The following is a 25,191-nucleotide window of genomic DNA, read 5'->3' as shown; positions in this document are numbered from 1 at the left end:
AGCAGCGGCCTTTAAGCCTCATGGAAGATTTATTAATGCTTTGTTTGGATAGCAAAGAAGAAAGGAAAAGAAGGGGAGGGAAAATGGAGGAAGGGAAGGGAAAAGAAAGGGAGGGGGAGATGAGCTCCATTTTCCCTCCAAATCTCTCCAATTTTGGTGATGAGCTTCATTTTCCCTCCAAATCTCTCCAATTTTGGTGAGATTATGCTTATTAAAGTAAGAGGGAAAATGGATCCCTCCTCCTTCCTTTTCCTTCCCCCAATTCTTTACCCAAACAAGAGAATTTGTCCCCCTCCATTTCTCTTCTCTTCTTTTCCTTCCATTTCTTCTTATCCAAACAAAGTGTAATAGCTTCTTGCTTCACTAAAATAGGTTGTTAGCCTCATGGATGCTTCGTAAATAGCTTCTCTGGGAGCAAAGGCGCTAACTCGAACGAACTCTTCACCTTTGTAATCGAATCCCCTGCCTGGGACTGTTAATATATGAGTATTCTCAAGAATCATATTGAATATATCCCAAGATTTAGAGCCCGGAAAATGAGCCCATAAATATGGTACGTTTTGGCCTCCATACACTTTTAATCCGAATGATTTAAATGTATCAGCCAACATTTCAGCATTCTTCATTAGGGATGTCAGTGGGGCGGGTCAAGTAGGAGATCCGCCCCATCCCCGCCTCTCGGTTTGGCGGGTGGTGGGGCGGGGATGGGGATAAAAACCATACCCGCCATGGGTGATGGGCGCGGGGGTGGATTTTAAGTTGTACCCGCCCCATCCCTACCCCGCCCCACTTTGTACTCGCCCCATCCCCACCTCATACCCACATCTATATACTTCTATACTATTTTATAAAATAATTACATGAATTAAATATTAATTATAATACTTTGTACTACACTTACATTATAAACAAAAATGTGTGTAATATTAAGAATGTTTTGTTTTTATATTATAATCCATATTAATTATGTAGGATCATGTATTTGAGAGACGGAGATTAGGTGGGTCTTGGGTGGGGATTAGGCAGGTATTTGGTGGGGATTAGGTGGGGATGGATATCCAAATAGGGGGTGGGGCGGGGATGGTTTTGGAGTTTTACCCGCCGGGACGGGGATGGGAATGAATATTAGACCCGCTGCGGGGATGGGGATGGAGATGAACATATTAGGTGGGGATGGGGATGGGAAGACCAACATCCGCCCCGCCCCGCCCCATTGACATCCCTATTCTTCATGTAATAATCGATTGTAGATCGCAAGGCCGGCAAAAACATACCAGAAGAATAAAGCAATTAAAAGAGACTTTATGAGAATTACGTGGTTTTTAAGTTAGAAATTTTCCAAATGCTGGGAAGAAACCTTGTAGCCCTGTGCAGAAAGGCACGCTAAGCCACCGGCTTGAGCAACGTTAGAGGCACCACTAAAACAGGTGCATGCAATTCGGTCGTAATCGTTAATAACTGGATAGCCACTTGAGTAGCATAAATCTTTTGGAACTACTGTCCATCCCAGTCTTACTCCTGTAAACCCAGCGAGCTTTGAGAAAGATGACACTTCGATAGCAACCTGCACATACAAATTCTTATTAGCTTAGGCTATGTACCAGATTATAGGGCACCAACTGTATCAAATTACAAAAATTTGGACTGAAGCCTTGTTTTCCATTGGTAAATGAAATTATATTCGTCGAGTGAGTAAATGGAAATGAACACACCTCCTTGGTACCGGGGATCTCAAAGATTGATCAAGGGCTATCATCTGAGATATAAGTTGCATATACAGAATCAAAGATTATAATTGAGCCATTAATCTTTGCAAATTCAACAAGCTTCTCTAATTCTCGACGAGAAGCAGCATAGCCTGTTGGATTATTAGGAGAGCAAAAGAAAATGATATCTATTCTAAGAGTATTGCTCAAATCTGGAAAGAAATCGTTTTCAGGGCCACTGCTCATGTACACAATGTTATTGTACTTTCCTGTGTGTTCTTGAAATTTGCTGGCTTGGCCTATTATAACACTTGAATCAACATAAGCCAGCTCAACAAAAGGGTTGAGAAATGTCATGTCAAATTAGCGTCTGGTGCACACTATTTGTGGCTTAGTGGCTTAATATTTTAAAGTAACACGAGATATAAAATTAAGCCTTCTGAGTACGTTAGTTTATTGTAACAGAAAAATGATATTAAGTGTATAATAGAGATATGTCTTAAATTATTACCGGAAATGTAGGATCTTGGACAGCTATACTTATTTTGGATCCCATTAACATCTGTATATTTCAAAGGAAATAAATTTGTGTTACAAAACGTTTCATTAGTACATTAACAAATCGGATTTTTCATGAAATGCCATTGAGTTTTAACAAAATTCACCAAATACCACCAACTTTTTTCAAATTCACCATATACCATTCAGTTTTTACACATTATCACACATTGCCTAGTTTCTTAACGGACGTTAAGCTGCTGTTTATGGTACTTTACAAATCCACCATATACTACTCTGAGGAAATTTATTTCACCATATATACACTAATAAAACTTATTTCACTATATACCCAAAAATAATAACAGGTACTTTCTGTTTTTTTTTTAAAAAAACACTAGCCATTGCTTTTCTAACGGCTAATTTATGTATAATAAAAGCAGCTACCTATAGGGAATTAAAGCACAACCACACCACTAAGTTCATTTGCAAACTTGTCCACACATTCTAAATCCTCATCCTCATGTTATGAATCTCCAAATGTTATTAGTCTTGGAAAAATGTCAAACAGAGTTGATTCAACACCCTTCATAAAAGAAACAAAAGTAGTTAGTGTAGGTTGGTACAAAAACAGAACATGCATATATAGTTACTTACCCTCATTCTGTCACTAATGAATGTCCAGTCATATTTTTGACATTCATACTACTGAAACACAATCCAGAGGTTCCTGAATAAATATGTTCAGCTATTTATACTTTCTGTATCAACAAGATTGTATGCTATGACAAAAATTTCATTATTGTCATCAATTGCAACTGCAGTGAGCATTATGCCTGGCCTTTATAATAGTCACTAAGATGTGCACTATTTATGTCTATGATGGGTCCACATCCACCCAAAAAACCCTTCACCTAAGCTGCAAATGAAATAAAACAAGCCTTGAATTTTGATCCTTCATTTCCACTGTCAGTCTAGGTAACAAGTGCATAGGATCCATAATTTGTAGCTTTAATCATATTAGGGTAACAGTCTATAAGAATCAGCAAAACCCCCATAAATTTGCACCCTAGATAATGTCTTCACTTTGTAGAATAACCTCGACTTCACATTAAGATAATATCTTTCTATATATGCACACTCTCCGCAATGAATCCACTATAATGTCAGGATTTGCCTCCAAGTCCTACAACAGATGCTTACATAACCTTGCTGAAGACACCATAGGATTTTCTTCAAGCCTCCAACAAGTTTTGTTGGTGGTGGTGTAGGCTGCCTAGGTGGAAAAGTAGTCATTATTATTTTTTGGGTATATGGTGAAATAAGTTTTATTAGTGTGTATATGGTGAAATTTTTTTTCTTAGAGTGGTATATGGTGAATTTATAAAATTACACAAACAACAACCTAACGTCCGTTAAAAAAAATAAGCATTGTGTGATAATGTGTAAAAACTGAATGGTATATGGTGAATTTGAAAAAAGTTGGTGATATTTGGTGAGTTTTGTTAAAACTCAGTGGTATTTCGTGAAAAATCCGTTACAAATTCCCTCAAAAATTTAAAAATAATTAATTATGAAGCTATATACTTCGTATTTACCTGTAGGCGAGAAATGTCACACTGTGCTCCATCTGATATGAATATTTCATCACTCGTAATACCTGTATTTTTATAGATTGTTTCAGCAATTGTCTTTCTTAATTCCTGTCACGACCAATATGAATTTGTTATAATTTGTTCTAAAGAAGATTAAATGAAGATGTTATTCCCAAAAAAAAAAAATAAAATAAAATTAAATGAAGATGTTATAAAATACGTACTTTAATTATTTTAGTAGTACTTGGCTACTTGCCACTTGGTATTCTCAGTTACTTTTGTCAAGATACAAATTTGATCATAGCATACTGACTTATGTGTTAGTAAAAGTTGATAATTTGTACAATTAGACTGATTCAATGTTATTTTATATGACAAATTTATTTTTCTTATTATTAGTATTTAATAATGATATATTTGGTTAAAGTTAAAGATTTCAAAAACTAATCCGACCCATTTAATTCGAAATTGACCCAAAATAAATCAAATTCAAATTTAAACATGTAGATACAATAGATTACTGTGATTCAAATTGAAAATAGACTCGACCTAACCCAACTTCATCAAACCCGACCTAGATTCAAGGGACTCAATATGAACCCTAAAGTCTGTATTGGTTATTTATAATTTCATATAAGTAAAAAGTTAAGTTTCAACCTAATAAGTTCATATTCTTGTACAAAGTATAAAGGAGAGAAAGTTCAAAATTGTTATGAACAGATAAGTCAAAATTAAAAGAATAATAATAATACACTTGTTAAGTAGGATAAAAGTCACCTTATTTTGGAAAATTGGCTATTTAAGTTGGGTGTCGTGAGTTAGAATAGGGCAGGGAAGAAATAAAAGTCACCTTATTGCCTTGTTCTGCTCCATAGCCATTGTAACCTTCAATAGTAGCTAAAGCTTGTGCATACTGAACATGATGAAGATAAACATATTTACACAATGAGAAACATGCATGTATGATAAACAAATGGCTAAAAGTTGAGAATTTAACTTGGCTATGACCTATTCTGTTTACATCACTTGTTTCAAAAAAAAGTACGTACTCCAATTAAAATTAGTTCAAGTAAGATACAGTTGTGTGAGTTACTCGAAAAATTCAATTATATCTCAAAAGAATAGAGTCTTAGAATGTCAAGAAAATTTTTCAGCCATACCCCAAAGTGAATCTAGTGAGGTTCATTATTGTAGAATAGTGTAATTCTCCTTGAGAGGTGGCTTCTCATTCATTTAATATATATAGGGTGTACAACCTAATTATGAGATAACCTAAATTACACAAGATATATCTTTACAGAATATTAACAAGATAATATTAACCTATTATCTATCACACCCCCACAGTCGAAGTGTGAGAAGGTCGGACACTGAGACTGTTCCTGAAGTCTAAAAATAGTTAGCGAGGTAATCCTTTGGTGAAAATATTTGCGTACTGGTATGAAGACGGAACATGTAAGACCTTGATCTCACCTAGAGCGACCTTATCCTGTACAAAATGAATGTCCATCTCAATGTGTTTGGTACGTTAGTGTTGTACTGGATTGCAAGATAAGTACATGGTAGAGATATTATCACAATAAACCAAGGATGCCCGTCGAATAGGGCAATGTAACTCGAGAAGTAGATTCCGAAGCCAACATAATTCAGAAACAACATTAGCGACACCTCTGTATTCTGCTTCGGCACTTGATTTGGACAATGTACCTTGTCGTTTTACAGACCACGAGACAAGATTATCACTCAACACAATACCTCGAAGTGGAGCGCCGAGTGTCCGGGCAGCCCCCCAATCTGCATCTGTGTAAGAAATAAGTCTCGTAGGAGCAGAACGGTATAAGTGTAGTACGTCCATGATCGGAAGTGCCTTTGATATATCTGATAATACGCTTAATAGCATTAAAATGATGTTCCCTAGGAGCATGCATGAATAGACAAACCTGCTGAACGGCATAAGCAATGTCAGGTCTGGTGAAAGTGAGGTACTGTAATGCACCTGCAAGGCTCATGTAGAGAGAGGGATCCTTCATTGGCTCACCATAGTGAGCCCCAAGTTTCGACTTAGTGTCGACGGGTGTGACAACCGGTTTGTAATTATCCATCTTCTCCCTGTGAATAATTTCCTCTGCATACTTACTCTGACAAAGAATCATGGAGTCCTTTGTTCGTGTTACAGAAATTCCCAAAAAATAACTCAACTTCCCCAAATCAGTCATGGAGAATTCGGACTTTAGAAGAGCAATAACATCACACTTGAGTTGTTCGGAGGAAGCTGTAAGAACAATGTCATCAACATAGAGCAAGAGATATGCAACATTAGCACCATGTCGCAATATAAAGAGGGAATTATCACTTTTGCTGCACACGAAACCAATCTGCAAAAGATAAGTAGCAAACCATTGGTACCAAGCACGGGGGGCCTGTTTAAGACTATAGAGAGATTTTCGGAGCCGAAAAACATAGGTAGGAGCATTGGGATTTATAAATCTTGATGGTTGATGCATGAATACGGTCTCCTTGAGGTCACCATGAAGAAAGGCATTTTTGACATCTAACTGATGAATATGCCAATCTCTACCTATAGCAATGCTCAGAACAGTGTGAATAGTTGCCGGTTTAACCACAAGGCTAAAAGTTTCATCACAATCAGCACCAACCTGTTGAGACTTGCCATTCACAACAAGTCTCGCCTTGTGTCTCTCTAAGTCACCATTTTCCCTGTATTTATGTTTAAATAACCACATACAATGAATAGTGTTCACACCCTCCAGTCTCGGGACTAGATCCCAAGTGTGCTGTTTAGTAAGAGCATTAAATTCCTCATTTATGGCGGCATTTCAATTCTGATCAAGCATAGCTAATTTTGGATTTTTAGGTAGTGATGAAATTGCTTGAACTGTAAGATTGGCTTGATATTTGGGATTGGTTTAAAAATTCCACTCTTGGCAGGTGTGTTCATGGTGTGAGATGGGAGTGGTATTTGTTAAGATATATTAGTTAGAATATATCTTTGACTTTGTAAATATATAGTTGCCTAACTTATAGCCTAGATTATTTGATGTATATCTCTTAGCTTAATTAGTGGCCTAACTTAAGCATGTACAATGTATATAATGACAGCAAGTGGAATGCAAAGATTCACGGAAAATATTTCTTTTATGGTATCAGAGGCTTAGGGTTCTTCCGCTGCACCCTAACGAATTTCCGCCCTCTGTTCTTCTCTTCTTCATCAACCTCTTCTCTTTTATACTCTGTTTTCTATCTATGGGGGATTCAAAGCATTCGTATCACCCTGCTCTTACTGTGAACAACATCAAGACCTCCATTCCGGTGGTTCTTGAACTTGACAACTCACAATATTCTACTTGGGCGGAACTCTTTAAAATTCACGCTCGATCGCACCGGGTTCTAGACCATATTATCCCTCCCGTATCCAAGGATCCGGCGAAGGAAAAGGCTCCTCTCACCGACGAGGAGAAAGAATGGTGGTCCATCTTGGATGCAGCCGTGGTTGGGTGGATTTATTCCACAATTTCCAATGACCTTTTGCAAACAATTATGGAACCCGATGCTACGGCCATGGAGGCTTGGAATAGGTTGCGTGATATATTCCAAGACAATCAAAACTCTCGTGCCGTTACTCTAGAACAAGAATTTTCCTCTACAAAAATGGAGGATTTTCCCAATGCGTCGGCTTACTGTCAAAGGCTCAAGAGCCTTTCGGATCAATTGCGGAATGTTGGAGCTCCGGTGGACGACAATCGGCTGGTTCTACAGTTGGTTTCGGGCCTCACCGAACCGTATAATGGCGTGGCTACTCTTATACGACAAAGCTCTCCTCTCCCTCCTTTTTACCAAGCCCGATCAATGCTCACATTGGAGGAATCGGGCTTGGCAAAACGGGCAGCTATGGCGTCGGGCTCGGCGTCTGCTATGGTGGTGACTTCTCGTGACGGTGATTCGGGGTCTGATGGCTCGAGAAATGCACGTGGGAAGGGTAAAAATCAGAAGAAGAATGGTGACCGGAAAGGGAACAACGGAGGTGGCCGCGGCACGTCTGCTGGTGGTTCAGGCAGTGGCGGCGCCGGCGGTGCTGGCCGTGGTGGCAGCGGTCAGCAGCAGCAGCAGGTGTGGGGTCCAAGTTCTTGGCAGCAGCAATCATACCCTCCTTGGGGTTGGCCGTGGGCTGCTCCACCATGCCCATTTCCAACCCAAGGTTGGGCCAGGCCTCAAGGTCCATCCAGGCAGCAACAGGGTCTTCTCGGTCCACGACCTCCACAGCAAGCCTATGCAGCCTCTCAGTCTAATTCCTATGCACCAACGGATCTTGAAGCAGCTTTCCACACTATGTCCTTGCAGCAACCCGATCCCTCATGGTACATGGATACCGGCGCCACTTCTCATATGACATCCAACAATGGTAATCTCTCGTCTTATTTTAATTTGAGCAATCATCATAATGGCATTATTGTTGGTAGTGGTCATTCTATTCCAATTCGTGGTTGTGGTAATACTACTTTACCGTCCCCAAATCCTCCCTTGTCCCTCTCCAATGTCCTACATGCCCCTAAACTCATTAAAAATTTGATTTCTGTTCGTAAATTTACCACTGAAAACTATGTGTCTGTTGAGTTTGACCCTTATGGTTTTTCTGTGAAGGATTATCGGACGGGGATGCCAATAATGAGATGTGATAGCCAAGGGGACCTTTATCCACTCACTACCAATATCTCTAGTTCTACTCCATCAAATTTTACTGCTTTAGCTTCTTCTTTTTGGCATGATCGTTTGGGACATCCGGTATCTTCTATTTTAAAGACTCTTAGAAATAATAAAAACATTGAATGTACTCACTCCTCTAGCTCAAGTGTTTGTCATTCTTGTGTACTTGGAAAGCATATTAAATTGCCATTTGTTTCTTCTACTTCTTCTACTACTATGCCTTTTGATATTGTTCATAGTGATATTTGGTCTTCACCTGTTTTGAGCTCATTGGGCCATCGTTATTATATGCTTGTTTTGGATGATTTTTCTAAATTTTTGTGGACATTCCCATTAGCTAAGAAATCGGATGTTTATGATAAAATTTTAGCATTTCAAGCATTAATACGAACTCAATTTGAACGACCTATTAAGACCTTTCAATGTGATAATGGGAGGGAATATGATAATAGACCTTTTTGGGCTTTGTGTGAGTCTAATGGTATGTCTTTCCGTCTTTCATGTCCTCATACCTCATCACAAAATGGGAAGGCCGAGCGCAAAATTAGATCATTGAATAATATTATTCGCACTATTCTTGCACATGCATCTTTGCCCCCTTCTTTTTGGCATCATGCATTACAAATGGCTACTTATCTTCATAATATTCTTCCAAGCAAATTATTAGAGTCTAAGTCTCCTCTTGAAGTTCTCTATCAAAGGAAACCGTCATATTCTCATCTTCGTGTCTTCGGTTGCTTGTGTTATCCCTTATTTCCGTCCACAACTATTAATAAACTCCAAGCCCGGTCTACACCATGTGTTTTTTTGGGGTTTCCATCCAACCATAGGGGTTACAAGTGTTATGATCTTAGCACTCATAAGATTTTTATAAGTCGACATGTTGTTTTTAATGAGTCGGTTTTTCCTTTTTCCAAGTTGCATACACCCAACTCTCATACCTATGACTTCTTGGATGACGGTCTTCATCCTTCTCATATTCACCATTTACAGACCACTAGGCAGCCCACTCCGTTGGCCCAAACTGAACAGAGGCACGCTACTCCACCTAGCCCACCTCCGTTCTCTCCTTCCCAAACTGGGCCGACTGATGCTCCTTTACGCAGCCCAATCCGCCAGCCTACTTCCCCTAGCAGCCCAGTCCACCCCTCTCTTACTCCCTCTAGCCCAACTTCAGCTCCTCACTCTTCTCCCAACATGGATCACGGCCCACCTTCTCCTCCTAGCATTGAAGCCTCTGTTGGGCAGAATAGATCGCAAGCGGACCGTGGGCCTGTTCAATCAGCCACGGCCCACTTGCGGTCTACCCAAACAGATGGCCCAAATGCTTCTATCTCCAACCCAACTCCGATTCCTTCTTCGTTTATGGTCACTAGGAGAAAAAATGGTATCATTAAACCAAACCCGAAATATAAAAATTTCAGTGCTGTGGTTTCTAAGGTTACAAAATCCCCTCTTCCTCGTAACCCCGTTTCTGCTCTGCGTGACCCGAATTGGAAAATGGCTATGGATGATGAATTTAATGCTCTTATTAAAAATAAGACGTGGGAGTTGGTGCCCCGTCCACCTGATGTTAATGTTATTCGTTCTATGTGGATTTTTACTCATAAGGTGAAATCTGACGGTTCTTTTGAGAGGCATAAAGCCCGTCTTGTAGGTGATGGCAAAACACAACAGGTTGGCATTGATTGTGGGGAGACTTTTAGTCCGGTTGTGAAGCCGGCTACTATCCGTACTGTTCTTAGCCTAGCTTTGTCTAAGGCTTGGTCGATACATCAACTGGATGTTAAGAACAGATTTCTGCATGGTAAGCTTCAGGAGACAGTCTATATGCATCAACCCCTTGGGTACCGTGATAAAACTCACCCTGATTATGTGTGTTTATTACGGGGATCCTTATATGGTCTTAAGCAGGCACCCCGGGCGTGGTATAAGCGGTTTGCAGATTTTGTTGCTACTATTGGTTTCACTAATAGTAAGAGTGACAATTCCCTATTTATTTATCGTCAAGGGAAAAATGTGGCTTATTTACTGTTGTATGTTGATGACATTATTCTTACTGCTTCTTCTGATACTCTGCGACGTTCTATTATGTCCCTTCTTGGCTCGGAATTTGCTATGAAGGACTTGGGTCCTCTTAATTATTTTCTTGGTATTGCTGTGACAAGGCATAAGGGTGGTTTATTTTTGTCACAACGGAAATATGCTGAGGAAATCATTGACAGGGCAGGTATGAGCTCGTGTAAACCTTCGGCTACTCCGGTGGAGGTCAAATCGAAGGTCAGTGCTTCGGGTTCACCATTTGCAGATCCGACCTTATATCGCAGCCTTGCTGGGGCGCTGCAATATCTCACTTTCACCAGGCCAGACATATCTTATGCCGTGCAACAGGTTTGTTTGCATATGCATGACCCGAAGGAGACTCATATGGCTGATCTTAAACGTATCATTCGGTACGTACAAGGTACTCTTGATCATGGTTTACATCTTTATCCTTCATCTATTTCTTCTCTTGTGTCTTACACTGATGCTGATTGGGGTGGGTGTCCCGATACGAGACGCTCCACATCTTGATATTGTGTATTCTTGGGTGATAATTTGATTTCTTGGTCCTCGAAAAGACAAGCTACTCTCTCTAAGTCTAGTGCAGAGGCAGAGTACCGGGGTGTTGCTAATGTGGTTTCCGAGTCATGTTGGATTCGGAATTTATTATTGGAGCTACATTGTCCGATTAAAAAGGCTACATTGGTGTATTGTGACAATGTGAGTGCTATTTATCTTTCGGGTAATCCGGTACATCATCAACGGACCAAGCATATTGAGATGGACATACTTTTTGTTCGTGAAAAGGTGGCTAGGGGTGATGTCCGTGTTCTTCATGTTCCTTCTAGGCATCAAATTGCGGATATTTTTACAAAAGGCCTTCCCCGAGTGCTTTTTGAGGATTTCAGAGATAGTCTAAGTGTCCGTCCTCCTCCCGCTTTGACTAAGGGGGTGTGTTAAGATATATTAGTTAGAATATATCTTTGACTTTGTAAATATATAGTTGCCTAACTTATAGCCTAGATTATTTGATGTATATCTCTTAGCTTAATTAGTGGCCTAACTTAAGCATGTACAATGTATATAATGACAGCAAGTGGAATGCAAAGATTCACGTAAAAGATTTCTTTTAGTATTTGCCTTGTTTGAGGTGTCGAAACCAGGTTAGGATTATGAACTGACCCGAATTGAATAATGGGTGGAGTGTGTGAACTTGGAGATAGTGGGGGAGAGTTATTTGCACTATGTGCAGAATGTGGCAGGGATCGGAGCTCTGCAATTTGGTTATGGCGAATTGCTGTTCACCACAGCCCAGTTGCGGAGTGGGCTGGTTGGTTTGTGGTGATGGAGTTTTGGGAAGGGGTGGGGTAGTGGGCCGTATGGGGGGCTGATTTGGGCAATCAGGGCCTGGTTGTGAGTGGGCTTGCATTAGGATTTGTGAGGTGTTAATGTTTGGTTCCAGAAAACTATAGTCATGTTCTTTAAATTGGTGAATGTTTTTAAAAGGGAAGATGTCTTCAACAAAGTTTACATGACATGATATGATAGTTTTATTTGTGGAAAAATCGTAACATAGATAACTCGTATGGTTAGATGGAAATCCTAGGAAAACACAAGGTTTAGACCGAGGTGCAAGCTTATGAGGTGCAGTGGCGCTAAGATTTGGGTAACATAGGCAACTGAAAATGCATAGGTGATCGTAGGTAGGCATCCTGCGATATAGAATATCGGTTGGAGATTTATTTTGTATGGTGGTCGATGCTAAAATATTGAGAATGTGAGCAACTATACTAATCGAAAATACCCAAAAAAGGGGGGAGGGGGAGAGAGGCATGGAAGAGAATAGTGCGAGACATATTATTAATGGTGTGGATAATTCTTTCGGCTTTGCCATTTTAGGAAGAAGTGTTTGGGCAAGAAAAGCGGAAAACCATGCCATTATTCGCTTAAAATTTATGAAAAGGGGAATTATCAAATTCACGGCCATTGTCACATTTTAATGTCCTTTTCAAATTGTGTTTTAACATATGCTCGGAAATTTAGAAAAGTGTCATAGACTTGTGATTTGTATTTGAGTGGAAAAACCCATAAAGAAAGAGAGAAATCATCAAGCAAAACCAAATAGTATTTGTGACCCAATTTTCTACGAATAGGAGATGTCCATAGATCCGTATGAACAATATCAAACGGGGAAAAAGTAATAGACACAGAAGACTTAAAAGGAAGTTTTACTACTCGTACATGTTTACCCAAAGGACAAGAGTTGCAAAAATGAGAACTATTTCTCTTATTACAATTAATGAAATTGTTTATCCTAAGAAAATCAAAAACAAAATCGCCCGGATGTCCAAGTCTATGATGCCAAGTTGAAGGAGAGATTGAGGCTAAGGAAAGATGATTGTTTCCGTTTGTAGTGGAAGATGAAGAAAACGGATAAAGGTCCCCCACACTATTGCATCTCGCTAGAGTTGTCCCCGAGTGAAGGTCCTTCACAGGAAAATCGAAAGGGTCAAACTCGATTGAAATAGAATTGTCACAGGAAAATTTTCTAACAGAGATTAGATTCTTAATAATGTTAGGAACATAGAGGACATTCTTTAAAGTGAAGGGTGGGTTGGGTGCGGGGGTGGTAATAGTGTCATAACCGTGAATAGGAATGCGTTTGCCATTGCCAACTAAAATAAATTGAGGAGTGCTCAAATTAAACAGTTGAGAAAAATTACCCGAATCACGACTGAGATGTGATGTAGCTCCCATGTCCATGTAACATCCATTGTCGGGGGTCGAGAGACTCATTGAACTATATGCTGGCCCAAATTCTGTTAGAGTCATGGGTGGCCCATAACCGGATTGAGCTGGAGCCATATAGTAGACCTGGTTGCTGCCTGGACGGGGCCCTAGTACACTGCCTTGCTGTTGTGTGGGCCCACAATAATGCTGGTACTGCTGTTGTGTAGGCCTAGTAGGGAATGAGTGATAGGAATGGTGTCTTTCGAATAAGTGTATTATTCCGATAGAGGGTTCAGAATTATTAGAAAGCTAATTATTCAGTGAGGTCAAGTGATCGGAATGCCTAGGTGGAGGCCGCTTTCGATCAGTGATATTAATGTATAATTAATATTACAGCTTAATCTTGACTGAACTCTTCGGGTTACACCCAAGCAATAAACGGACCGACACGACGAATTAAATCGGAAGGAATTAATAAGTCACTCGAGTAATTAATATTTAGACGTCGAAAATTTGAGCTTGGAGCGTCCAATCCGAGCGTCGGAAGTAGAGTCGAAATAATAAAGGACGAGACGGTAAAATTACTAATAAATCTACAATTTACCGAAATACCCCTAGGATCGGAATGCCTCGAGTAAACCGATGCCTAGGGGCATTTGGTAAAAGCCGAGGTGGCTAGCAAATGCACCAAGCCGAGCCTAGGCTGGCTGGGGCATGCTAGAACACCATGGATAGCATGGTGCTAGCCACGACAGCAGGCCAAGGGCAGCAGCCGCAACCAAGGCCAGCAGCTAGCTGGGCCGAGGCTGCAGCCGCAAGCCGCGCTTTGGCTGTAGCTGCTAGGCCTTGGCCGCAGCCCAACCGGCTACCATTGGTGCCCAATTTGGGGTGCCACGTGGCAGCTTCCTATTGGGGATTGAAGGGTGTAGGTGGCTGGCCATATGGGAGCTCCTTGGGGATCAAGTTTGGTCCCCTTTCCTCCTTGTGGTCCTCACCTAACTCTTCTCCTAAATGTGCCACTTATTGATTTATTAGTTGCTTGATAATTAATTTTATTTTTGATTTAAAAATAAAAGGAATAATCAATTCTCCCACATTGATGGAAGAGCAAATCTCACTCATGCTTTTCCCTATAAATACCCAAGTTGGGGTATGGGGGATCACTTGAGTAAGGTGTTAGAAAAGGCATCTCCATTGAGAAAACCTTTAAACACATATAATTACTCGAGTTTAGGTCGGGCTTAGCTAACCTCTAAGCATTGGACCTTTGTCGGGGTCGAGTTGCGGGTGGACTTCCGTTAGAGGTCTTCGTGCGAGCGAGACTAAAGGCTTTCCGAAGTAAGTGCTCTTGTTGAGAGCGAAGCACGCGTCAAAGGTATTAATCTTTCCTTAATTCTTGTTGTTTAATTTAATTATGTCTTGTGATTATATTAATTGTGAGTGTGGTCTTGGCTCGGGTTTTCTTCCGCGGTGAGTTGGACTCATTAAAATCCAACAGCGGTATCGGAGCCTTGCTGATTTATTTTTATAATCATAATTTTCAAGGTGTTTTTATGGCTTAATTTTTCTGGTTTTATGTTGCTAATTAGATTAGTAGCTCGATTTTATGTTTCTTTCGGGGTGAGTTGGACTCATCAAATCCGACCAGAAATGCCTTTTTCAAGGGATTTTTCGTTTTGACGAAAATTTTTAAGTCTTTCTAACCTTGAATCTTAATGGCATATTTATGGTGGTTATGTATTTGGTTCTTTCCTTAATTTTTCTGCAATTTTAAACTTCTTTAAGCATGGTTTCTTTGTAGTAATTGGTGCTTGAAATATTGGTTCATATTTTCACATAATTGCAAATCCATTGCATTAAGTGTGAAAAATTTGTTCTTTGAGGCTTCTAAGTACTAAAGATGCAATCTTTAATTGTCTTAAGTGATTGAAACTTTGAGTTTCTAAATTCCATGAATTTTTTAGTTGAACTTTTGATTTAATCATGTATTAAATTGATTGGAATCATAAAGTTTGAATCTTGTGATAGAAATTTCATTTATCTTTATGTTGGAAGATATAATTTTTCAAGGATTCACAAGTTAAAGTTGGAATCTTTATTTGAATATTTGTGTTCATAATTCCAACTCCCCTTTATTTTGTCAAAATCTCATGATTAATTTAAATTAATTAAATTAATAGTGAGTTATTACCCTTGTTCATTTTATTGCACCAAATAAACTAATTTTATTAAAGAATGGTTCTTTGAAATAATTTTGGGTTAATTCTAAAATGAACTTGGAGTTAATTATTTAGTCACGCAAAATTGGGGTTAAAAACCCGAGGTATTGCACGAAAATCGAGGGAAAAACGTCCCTTGGCGAGCTGGGCTGCATAGCAGTCCGCATGTGGCTGCCAAGGGGCTGCCTCGAGGTAGGTGCAGCCTGTGCGTGGCTGTAGACACGGCGCGCCAGCCGGAGCAACAACGCCGGCCATGTGGGCTGCTGTGCGTAGGCTCGGCTGCCGTGGTTGCTTGCATGTGGTTGAGCCTTGTGGTGCATGCATTGCTTGGTGCGGCTAGGTGTGTGTGTGGGCGTGCTACGAGTATGTGACACGATGCACACAACAACAAGCTTGCGTGGCCTTTGTGGCTTGTGTCGCAAGCACGCCCCGTAGGGAGTGCTACGTGTATGCGATATTCTAGGCTATGGGTGTGACGCTTGGCATGAGTCATGGCTGTGCGCATAACCCCTCACTTAGCACTTGTGCCTCGTTTTAAAGCTTTGTAAATTTGCAATTTTTCCGTTTTAATTAATTTTAATTAAATTTTTAAGGCTAGACCTCGGTTTTGAGCGGCATTGGCAGAATTTAATTTTGGCAAAATTTTGGGTTTACCGACTTAATTAATTGGATTAATTAAGATGGATGCGGAATTTGGTGGGAGATTCAATTTTAATTGCGCTATATTAAATAATCGATTAAACAACTTTGACTAGTTTTAATTCGGCATGTTAATTTGATTAACGACCTAAATTAGTTACTAGTTTTCGCGTGTTTGTGCATTGTTACTTGTTTATTGTTGTAAAATGCATGGGGCCATTCACAAATAGTGAATGGATGAATGGAATGTATATATATATTCTCTCACAGGTTTTATGAAATGGCAACTAGTGGGGCCCGATTAGGATAGAAAATACGGACTGCGATCCGTGATGTATTTTTGTAAATCTAAATACGGTCTGCGAACCATTGAGTATTTTTGTACCTTAATATTTAGATTTATCCTAATCATAGATACTAGTATTTGCATAATTATGGTCATGTCTTGAAGACGGAGGTTCTTGGAAGACGAAGCCATGAAGTTGCAAAAGCTGTCCCTTGAAGACTCAAGGGGTCATGCTAGTTGCCAAATGCATCTTTATTTATGTTTTCGATATATATATTTATGAATTTATATATGTGTGATTCATATGTTAGATGTATGTTTAGGATTTCGAATGTTGCGATGATTAATTAAGTTTACTTAAATCAACCACCATAGAAACCCTAGGTCCCTAAAATATTGAGTGAAATTGTCATTTCAATACAACATTTATCAACCTATTGAGAGTAGTCATGGGCTACGCCAAAGCGAGGCATCACTATTATTCCCTAGGATACGTAAGGTATGATGATGGGTTTGCCAAAGCAAGACATCGCATACATGTTGGTTTTGGTTATACTCAACGATATGAGTGATAGAGTCCTAACATGTCGTGGCAAAGTGGATAAGTTGTTGAGAGAGCATTAGATGCGACGATTTATCCAACCAAGAGTGGCTTGGAGCCATTAGCAAAGAGTTTCTTACCTTAGAAGATTGAGTGTTAAGACAAGCCAAAGCATGCTTAACCACTCTTTGTTTCTTTGGATCTTGGAATCGACTTATTCTCACCAAATGGGGATAATTTTAATGTGTGAATAAGACGTTTAAATAATTTTGATTAAAATGCATGATTTCAATCTTATTTAAGTACAATGAATGGTTTTCCATTTCAAAATCTTTCAATTGTAGAATCATGTCTTCAAATAACTCAAACAACTAATTCTCGTTGCACTCGATTCTCAACAAGGAGAAGTTGAGTGGGCCAAATTTTCTTGATTGGTAAAGGAACTTGCGTATAGTTCTCATGCAAGAGCAAAAGGAATATGTTCTTGATGAGGAAATGCCCGAGAGTCCCAATGAGGAGGTGACTCAGGCTGCCCTAAACTGATGGCAAAGTGCCAATCGGGATGTCAAATGCATCATGTTGGCCACAATGTCTCCCGAGCTTCAAAATACTTTCTTTGAAAAGGAGACATCTTTTGAGATCATTTATGAGCTGCAGAACATGTTCCAAGGGCAGGTCCAAACTGAAAGGTTTTAAACCCACAGGCAGATCCTTGAGAGCAACCTCAAGAAAGGAGAGCCAGTCAGCCCACATGTACTCAAAATGATAGGATTGTTTGAGAACATGGAAAGGATTGATGCGGGGTATTCAACCGAGATGGCAATTGACATCATTCTCCACTCGTTTCACATAGGCTATGATCAGTTCAAGATGAACTATTATATGCACAACATGGAGAAAACCCTCACCGAGCTTCATGGTATGTTGAAGCAAGCCAAGCAAACGCTCAAGGATGAGGGGAATCATGATATGCTCATGATAAAAAAGGGCAAGCCGTTCAAATTCTCAGGCAAAAAGAAGAAAGGCTTTAAGGGGAAGGGTAAGACGAAGAAGACCTTTCCGCCTAAGTCTAAAGCTACCAAGGATAATAAGGAAAGGAAGGTAGCATCTTCTAAATCTGATTCCGAATGCCTTTATTGCAAGAAGAAGGGACATTGGAAGAGAGATTGCCTCAAATTCAAGGAAGGTAAGAAGAACGGAACCGTTGCTTCTGGATCAGGTATATTCGTTATAGACTTAAACTTCACTAGCTCAACATCATGGGTATTAGATACCGGATGTGGCTCACACCTTTGTTCCAATTCTCAGGGACTAAGGAACATTAGGAATCTAGCGAAGGGAGAGGTTGAACTCCGGGTCGACAATGAAGCCAGAATTGCAGGCGTATCCGTAGGAACTCTCAGTTTATCTTTGCCCTCTAGGCTTGTTTTGGAATTTGAAAACTGTATTTATGTTCCCAACATTATTAAAAACATTATTTCAATTTCGGCGTTGGACACCAAGGATTTTGAATTTCGAGTAAAGGACAATGAATGTTTGTTTTATCCCGATAATGTTTTATATGGTATTGCACATTCTGAAAATGGTCTTTATGTGCTTTATTTAGACAAACAAGTTTATAATGTGAATAATACCGCAAAAAGGGCTAAGACCATGGAGTCAAATCTAACGTACTTGTGGCATTGTCGTCTTGGCCACATTAACATTAAACGCATCAAGAAACTTGTTCAGGAAGGTGTTCTTGACTCATTCGATTTGCAATCGTTTGAGAATTGCGAAGGATGTTTATTAGGCAAGATGATTAATCAGCCATTCTCCAAGTTGGGAGAAAGGGCAGGAGACTTGTTGGGTCTAATACAAACCGATGTATGTGGACCAATGAGCTCCGCCACAAGGAACGGACATCGATATTTTATCACCTTCACAGACGACTAGAGTAGATATGGCTATGTCTACCTTATGTCGCACAAATCTGAATCGTTTGAAAAGTTCAAAGAATTTTAGAGTGAAGATGAAAATTAACTTGGCAAGAAAATCAAAGCCCTTCGATTGGATCGAGGTGGTGAATACTTGAGCCAAGAATTCGATGACCATCTGAAAGAAAAGGGTATACTTTCAAAATAGGCACCTCTAGGAACTCCACAATGGAATGGAGTATCCGAAAGGAGAAATCGAACCTTGTTAGACATGGTACGATCTATAATAGGTCTTAGTGATATTCCTATCTCTTTCAAGGGACACACACTTCTAAATGCGGCACTAACACTGAACCGTGCTCCATCAAAAGCTGTAGAAAAGACTCCATACGAGTTATGGACGAAGAAACCTCCTAGGTTGTCTTTTCTAAAGATATGGGGATGCGAAGCATATGTCAAGAAATTGATTTCTGACAAACTTCATCCCAAATCTGACAAGGTTTACTTTGTGGGCTACCCAAAAGAAACCATAGGGTATTACTTCTATAATAAATCCGAGAATAAAGTGTTTGTTGCTCACGATGGTGTCTTTTGGGAGAAGGAGCACCTTTCCAAAATGACAAGTGGGAGGAAAATCGAACTCGATGAAGTTCGAGAGGACAAGCAACAAAATCAGATTGACAATCAAAATGCTCAAACAGCATGTGTTGACGCTGGTCAAAATGTGCAAAGTTAAACCAACAATGCAAATTCTCAGTCCGTTACCCTGCGTAGGTCTCAGAGGCCGAGATCTCAACCTGATAGATATCTTGGTATTGTATTAACCGAGAATCAGGACATCCTGGTTATGGATGGAGATGAACCGGCAACCTACAAGCAAGCGATGGCAAGCATCGAATCTGCTAAATGGTAAGAGGCCATGAGATCTGAAATGGATTCCATGTTTGAAAATCAAGTCTAGGACTTGGTTGACTTACCCGAGGGTTACACACCTATCGGATGTAAGTGGATTTTCAAATTGAAAACCGACAAAGATGGAAATGTATTCATTTACATAGCTAGAGTGGTAGCAAAAGGTTACAGGCAAGTTCATGGTATTGATTACGATGAAACCTTTTCTCCAATCGCAATGCTTAAATCCGTTCGGATCCTCCTAGGGAATGCTGCATATTACAATTATGAAATATGGCAGATGGACGTCAAAACCGCCTTCCTCAATGGGATTTTGGAAGAAACTGTGTATATGACACAACCTGAAGGTTTTGTTGACCAAAACAATGCTGGGTAAGTTTGTAAGCTTAAAAAGTCCATTTACGGGCTAAATCAAGCTAGCAGGAGTTGGAATCTGCGATTCGATGAAGCCATCGGTAAGTTTGGTTTTATCAAGAATCCAGATGCATCTTGTGCTTACAAGAAGGTCAGTGGGAGTGACATTGCCTTCCTAGTCTTATATGTCAATGACATATTGCTCATTGGAAACAGCATTCCGATGTTAGAGTCTGTAAAGGCCTGGCTCGGAAAGTGTTTTTCAATGAAAGACTTAGGGAAGGCTCAGTACATATTGGGTATCAAGATCTATAAGGATAGATCGAAAAGGATGATTGGATTAAGCCAAAGTACTTATATTGATAAGGTACTGGCACGAATTGGCATGCAGGAGGCCAAGAGAGGTCACCTATGCATGTCACATGGCATAACCCTAAGCAAGAAGCAGTGTCCACAGACACCTGATGAGCGGGAAAGGATGAATCAGATTCCATATGCTTCGCTAATTGGATCGATCATGTATGCCATGATATGTACTAGGCCAGATGTATCGTATGCCTTGAGTGCTACGAGCCGATACCAATCAGACCCAAGAAAGGCCCATTAGACTGCGGCCAAGAATATCCTAAAGTACTTGAAAAGGAACAAGGATAAATTCCTAGTGTATGGTGGCTCAGAAGAATTAGTCGTTGAAGGTTATACCAACGCAAGCTTCCAGACAGACAGAGACGATTTCAAATCGCAATCTGGATATGTGTTCTGCCTAAATGGAGGAGCGTTTAGTTGGAAGAGTGCCAAGTAGAGCACAAATGCATATTCTATAATTGAAGCCGAATACTTGGCAGCTGCTGAAGCAGCTAAGGAGGCTGTTTGGATTCGTAAGTTCATTGGTGAACTTGATGTTGTACCCTCTATCAAGGGTCCAATAGCCCTCTATTATGACAACAGTGGAGCTATTGCTCAGGCCAGAGAGCCAAGGGAACATCAGAAGGTTAAACATGTCAAGCGGCGATTTCACATGATTTGAGAATGGAAATCAGAAGGTGAAATCCGAATTTATAAAGTTGGAACGGATGACAATGTAGCCGATCCACTTACTAAACCTTTGCCTTAAGTGAAGCACAACAAGCACGTTGAGGCAATGGGAATCAGGCACGTTGGAGACTGGCTTTGATTTCCCTATTTAGTGTTTTAGTTAATTTTAAATATTTTAATGTATGGCACTAAGAAAAACCATTCAAGTTTTGGAGTAATTTAAATTTAATGCAATTTTATCACTCCGTTTGCTATTTAATTGTGGTTTAGGATTAAATAATGAGTCCATTCGATTTTGAGAATATTTAAAATAGGGTATCAAAACCAGTCTTGATAAGGAAACACCTATTAAGTGAACAATGAATATTATAATCGAGAATTATCCCTAATCGAGGTCATTAAACGATGGACGGTTAATGACCACTTGAGATTAGTGTGTAGTTTGATTTATAGCACCGTTTCTTGTGCTACAAGGACATGATTGTCATAAATCATTTGCACAAGTATTGGTTTAGAACCATACTGGATCGACCTATGAGAACACTTTAAGAGATTTAAAAATCGTCATAAGTATACTTTTCTTATTATGGATATCGGAACCTATTTCCTCGACCATGAGTATTGTGAGTTCTCTTGTTTGAGTACTAGTTCGCTTTGATGTTGTCAAATATCTGTCATAAAAGGGGATTATAACGGCAACACTCGGGCGGCTAGGTCCTCTTAGTAAGAGAAGCTACATTACAAGACTGGGAATGTCCCCCTAGTAAAATAGGGAAGATGTCTTTGTTGTTTACAAAGCCTCTTGAAGAGCGAGACTGTAAAAATGCATGGCCGTGCTCGGATTTTAGAAATCATCTGTTTATTAACAGTCGAACTTGGGATCGAGAAAACATTCTGCACATAATAAGGATGATGAATAAATCTTACCTTATAGTTCATGAAGAGACATTAAGCGACATATGAAAAAGGCTATACACTTAAAGCGTACTTTTCTGGAAGGATAAGTGGGATATTGATAGGAATGGTGTCCTTCGAACAAGAGTATTATTCCGATAGAGGGTTCGGAATTATTAGAAAGCTAATTATTCAGTGAGTTCAAGTGATCGGAATGCCTAGGTGGAGGCCGCTTTCGATCAGTGATATTAATGTATAATTAATATTACAGCTTAATCTTGACCGAACCCTTTGGGTCACACCCAAGCAACAAACGGACCGACACGACGAATAAATTCGGAAGGAATTCATGAGTCACTCAAGTAATTAATATTTAGACGTCGGAAATTCGAGCTTGGAGCGTCGAGTCGGAAGTCGAGTCGAAATAATAAAGGACGAGACGTTAAAATTACTAGTAAATCAACAATTTATCGAAATACCCCTAGGATCGGAATGCCCAGAGTAAACCAATGCCTAGGGGCATTTGGTAAAAGTCGAGGTGGCTAGCAAATGCACCAAGCCAAGCTTAGGTTGGATGTTGCATGCTAGCACACCATGGCTAACATGGTGCTAGCCACGGCAGCCGGCCAAGGGCAGCAGCCGCAACTAAGGCCAGTAGCTAGCTGGGTCGAGGCTGCAGCCCAACCGGCTGCCATTGGTGCCCAATTTGGGGTGCCACGTGGCAGCCGCCTGTTGGGGCTTGAAGGGTGTAGGTGGCCGGCCATATGGAAGCTCCTTGGGGATCAAGTTTGGTCCCTTCCCCTCCTTGTGGTCCTCATCTAACTCTTCTCCTAAATGTGCCACTTGTTGATTTATTAGTTGCTTGATAATTAATTTTATGTTTGATTTAAAAATAAAAGGAATAATCAATTCTCCCACATTGATGTAGGGGTGAAACAAGTGCGGTTTAAAACCGAACCAAACTGAAAACCGAACCGAATAAGAAATTTGGTTCGGTTTTTTTAGGAAGTGGTTCGGTTTCGATTCTTAAAAAAAATATAATTCGGTTTTTGGTTTGGTTTCGGTTTGCCAAAATGGAAAACCGAACAAAACCGAACCAAACCGAACTACAAGCCCACCCCAAATAACCCTAGCCCAACCCTAGGTATATAAGGGAAAAAATAACCCTAATCAGTTTACTCTCAGCCCCTCTCTCACTCTTCACTCTCCTGTCCCTTCCTCTCCTTCGAGCTCCGACCAGTCGACCACCGTCTAGTCCACCAACAACTTTCTCACTCTCCTCCTACTAAGGTAAATTCCTTAATATAATTAGCCTTCAACAACCTCAAATTTTTTCGAGGTCCAGATTTTGAACCCTCTTGTGAAACCCCAGAAAAACCCAGGTTAAGGAGCTCAAGATAATCAAAACCCAGTTAAATTTTAACAAATCAATCAAACCCCAAATCAATTAATTGCAAAAAAACATGAAATTGGGAAGAAATAATTTGAAGAAAGAGAAGAATATGAAGAACAAGGACGTTTGGGCTTCGAATTCATCGCCTAATCACTAATGTAGTCTTTATTGAGAGTACACATCCAACTGTAATAATAGTCTTGATTGAGAGTACCCAGGCTTCGAATTCTTCGCCTAATGTAGTCCATTGTCATCGCCGTTGTTGTGTGAACGTTGCGTACCAATCTTCTGCACTTTCGAGTTTTTTTTGTAAAAATCGGTTTGGTTCGGTTTTTTAATATGAAACCGAAATAAATATGGTTTGGTTTGGTTCGGTTTCTAAAGTAAAGTGGTGCGGTGTGGTTTCTGAAATACAGAAACCGAATTAAAGTGGTTCGGTTTCGGTTTGGGCAAAAAACCAAACCGAAAACCGAACTTTCACCCCTACATTGATGGAAGAGAAAATCTCACTCATGCTTTTCCCTATAAATACCCAAGTTGGGGTATAGGGAAAATCACTTGAGTAAGGTGTTAGAAAAGGCATCTCCATTGAGAAAACCTTTAAACACATATAATTACTCGAGTTTAGGTCGGGATTAGCTAACCTTTAAGCATTGGACCTTTGTCGGGGTGGAGTTGCGGGTGGACTTTCGTTGGAGGTCTTCGTGCGAGCGAGACTAAAAGCTTTCCGAAGTAAGAGCTCTTGTGGAGAGCGAAGCACGCGTCAAAGGTATTAATCTTTCCTTAATTCTTGTTGTTTAAGTTAATTATGTCTTGTGATTATATTAATTGTGAGTGTGGTCTTGGCTCGGGTTTTCTTCCGCGGTGAGTTGGACTCATCAAAACCCAACATTGGGTAGGGTGGTGAAGCCCACTGCCCATTCTATTGTGGCTGCCATTGGGCGCCCCATTGTGGGGCCTATTGTTAGCCTCCCTGATTCGGGCCAGGCTGCTGCGAATTTATGGAGTTCGCTGGAGAGCGTCCTTGACCACGACCTTTGTTGTTTTTGCCACGGCCACCGCTGCCCCGGCCACCGCTGCGCTGCTGATTGGCTGACTAGTCTGCCGATTGTTGTGAAGGTGGACGATGTGGATGTGTTGGTGGAGCCGTGGGCCACAAGAGCTTTTTGGCTGTGCTCCTCTTGCTTATTTTTGCGTGTTTCTTCTAAAAGAAACATCGATCTCGCCTTGTTGAAGCTAGGGGTCGATTCAGTTTGCGAAACAATAGCAGCAACGGCATTGTATTCGCCCTAGTGAGTCCTGCAATTAATTCCATGACCATCTTTCGATCAGAAACCGAGCAGTCAACATTAGCTAGTTGATCGGTAAGGAGTTTAATTTCCTTGCAAAACTCAGACATATTAGCAAAATGTTCTAGCTTCGTATTGGCGAACTGTTCCTCCAAATATACTGCCTTAGTATGTTTATTATCATGAAATAATTCCTCGAGACGGTTCCATAGTTCAAGTGCGGTGGCTCCAGGTTTCATGATTGTGCAAACAAGATCCTTGGAAATTGTCCCATAAATCCATTGTTTGACGATAACATCAAGGCGCTTCCAGTAGCATCATCTATCTCCGACGGGCGCTTAACAGTAGCATCAATGTGATCAAGAACATTGAAAGCACATGCTTGAATCTGAAATAGTTCAACCCAAGTAGCATATTGT

General features: G+C 40.2%; 1 pseudogene; it reads right to left on the bottom strand.

The window, feature by feature from the left end:
* Positions 1-329: 329 nt before the first annotated feature.
* LOC145584075 (aminotransferase ALD1, chloroplastic-like) overlaps positions 330-25,191 on the bottom strand; it is a 31,388-nt pseudogene continuing 6,526 nt past the window's right edge.

The sequence above is a fragment of the Chenopodium album genome, chromosome 16, assembly GCF_948465745.1.
Source record: "Chenopodium album chromosome 16, dcCheAlbu1.1, whole genome shotgun sequence".
Classification (NCBI taxonomy): domain Eukaryota; kingdom Viridiplantae; phylum Streptophyta; class Magnoliopsida; order Caryophyllales; family Amaranthaceae; genus Chenopodium; species Chenopodium album.
This window is presented reverse-complemented; position numbering and strand designations above follow the sequence as displayed.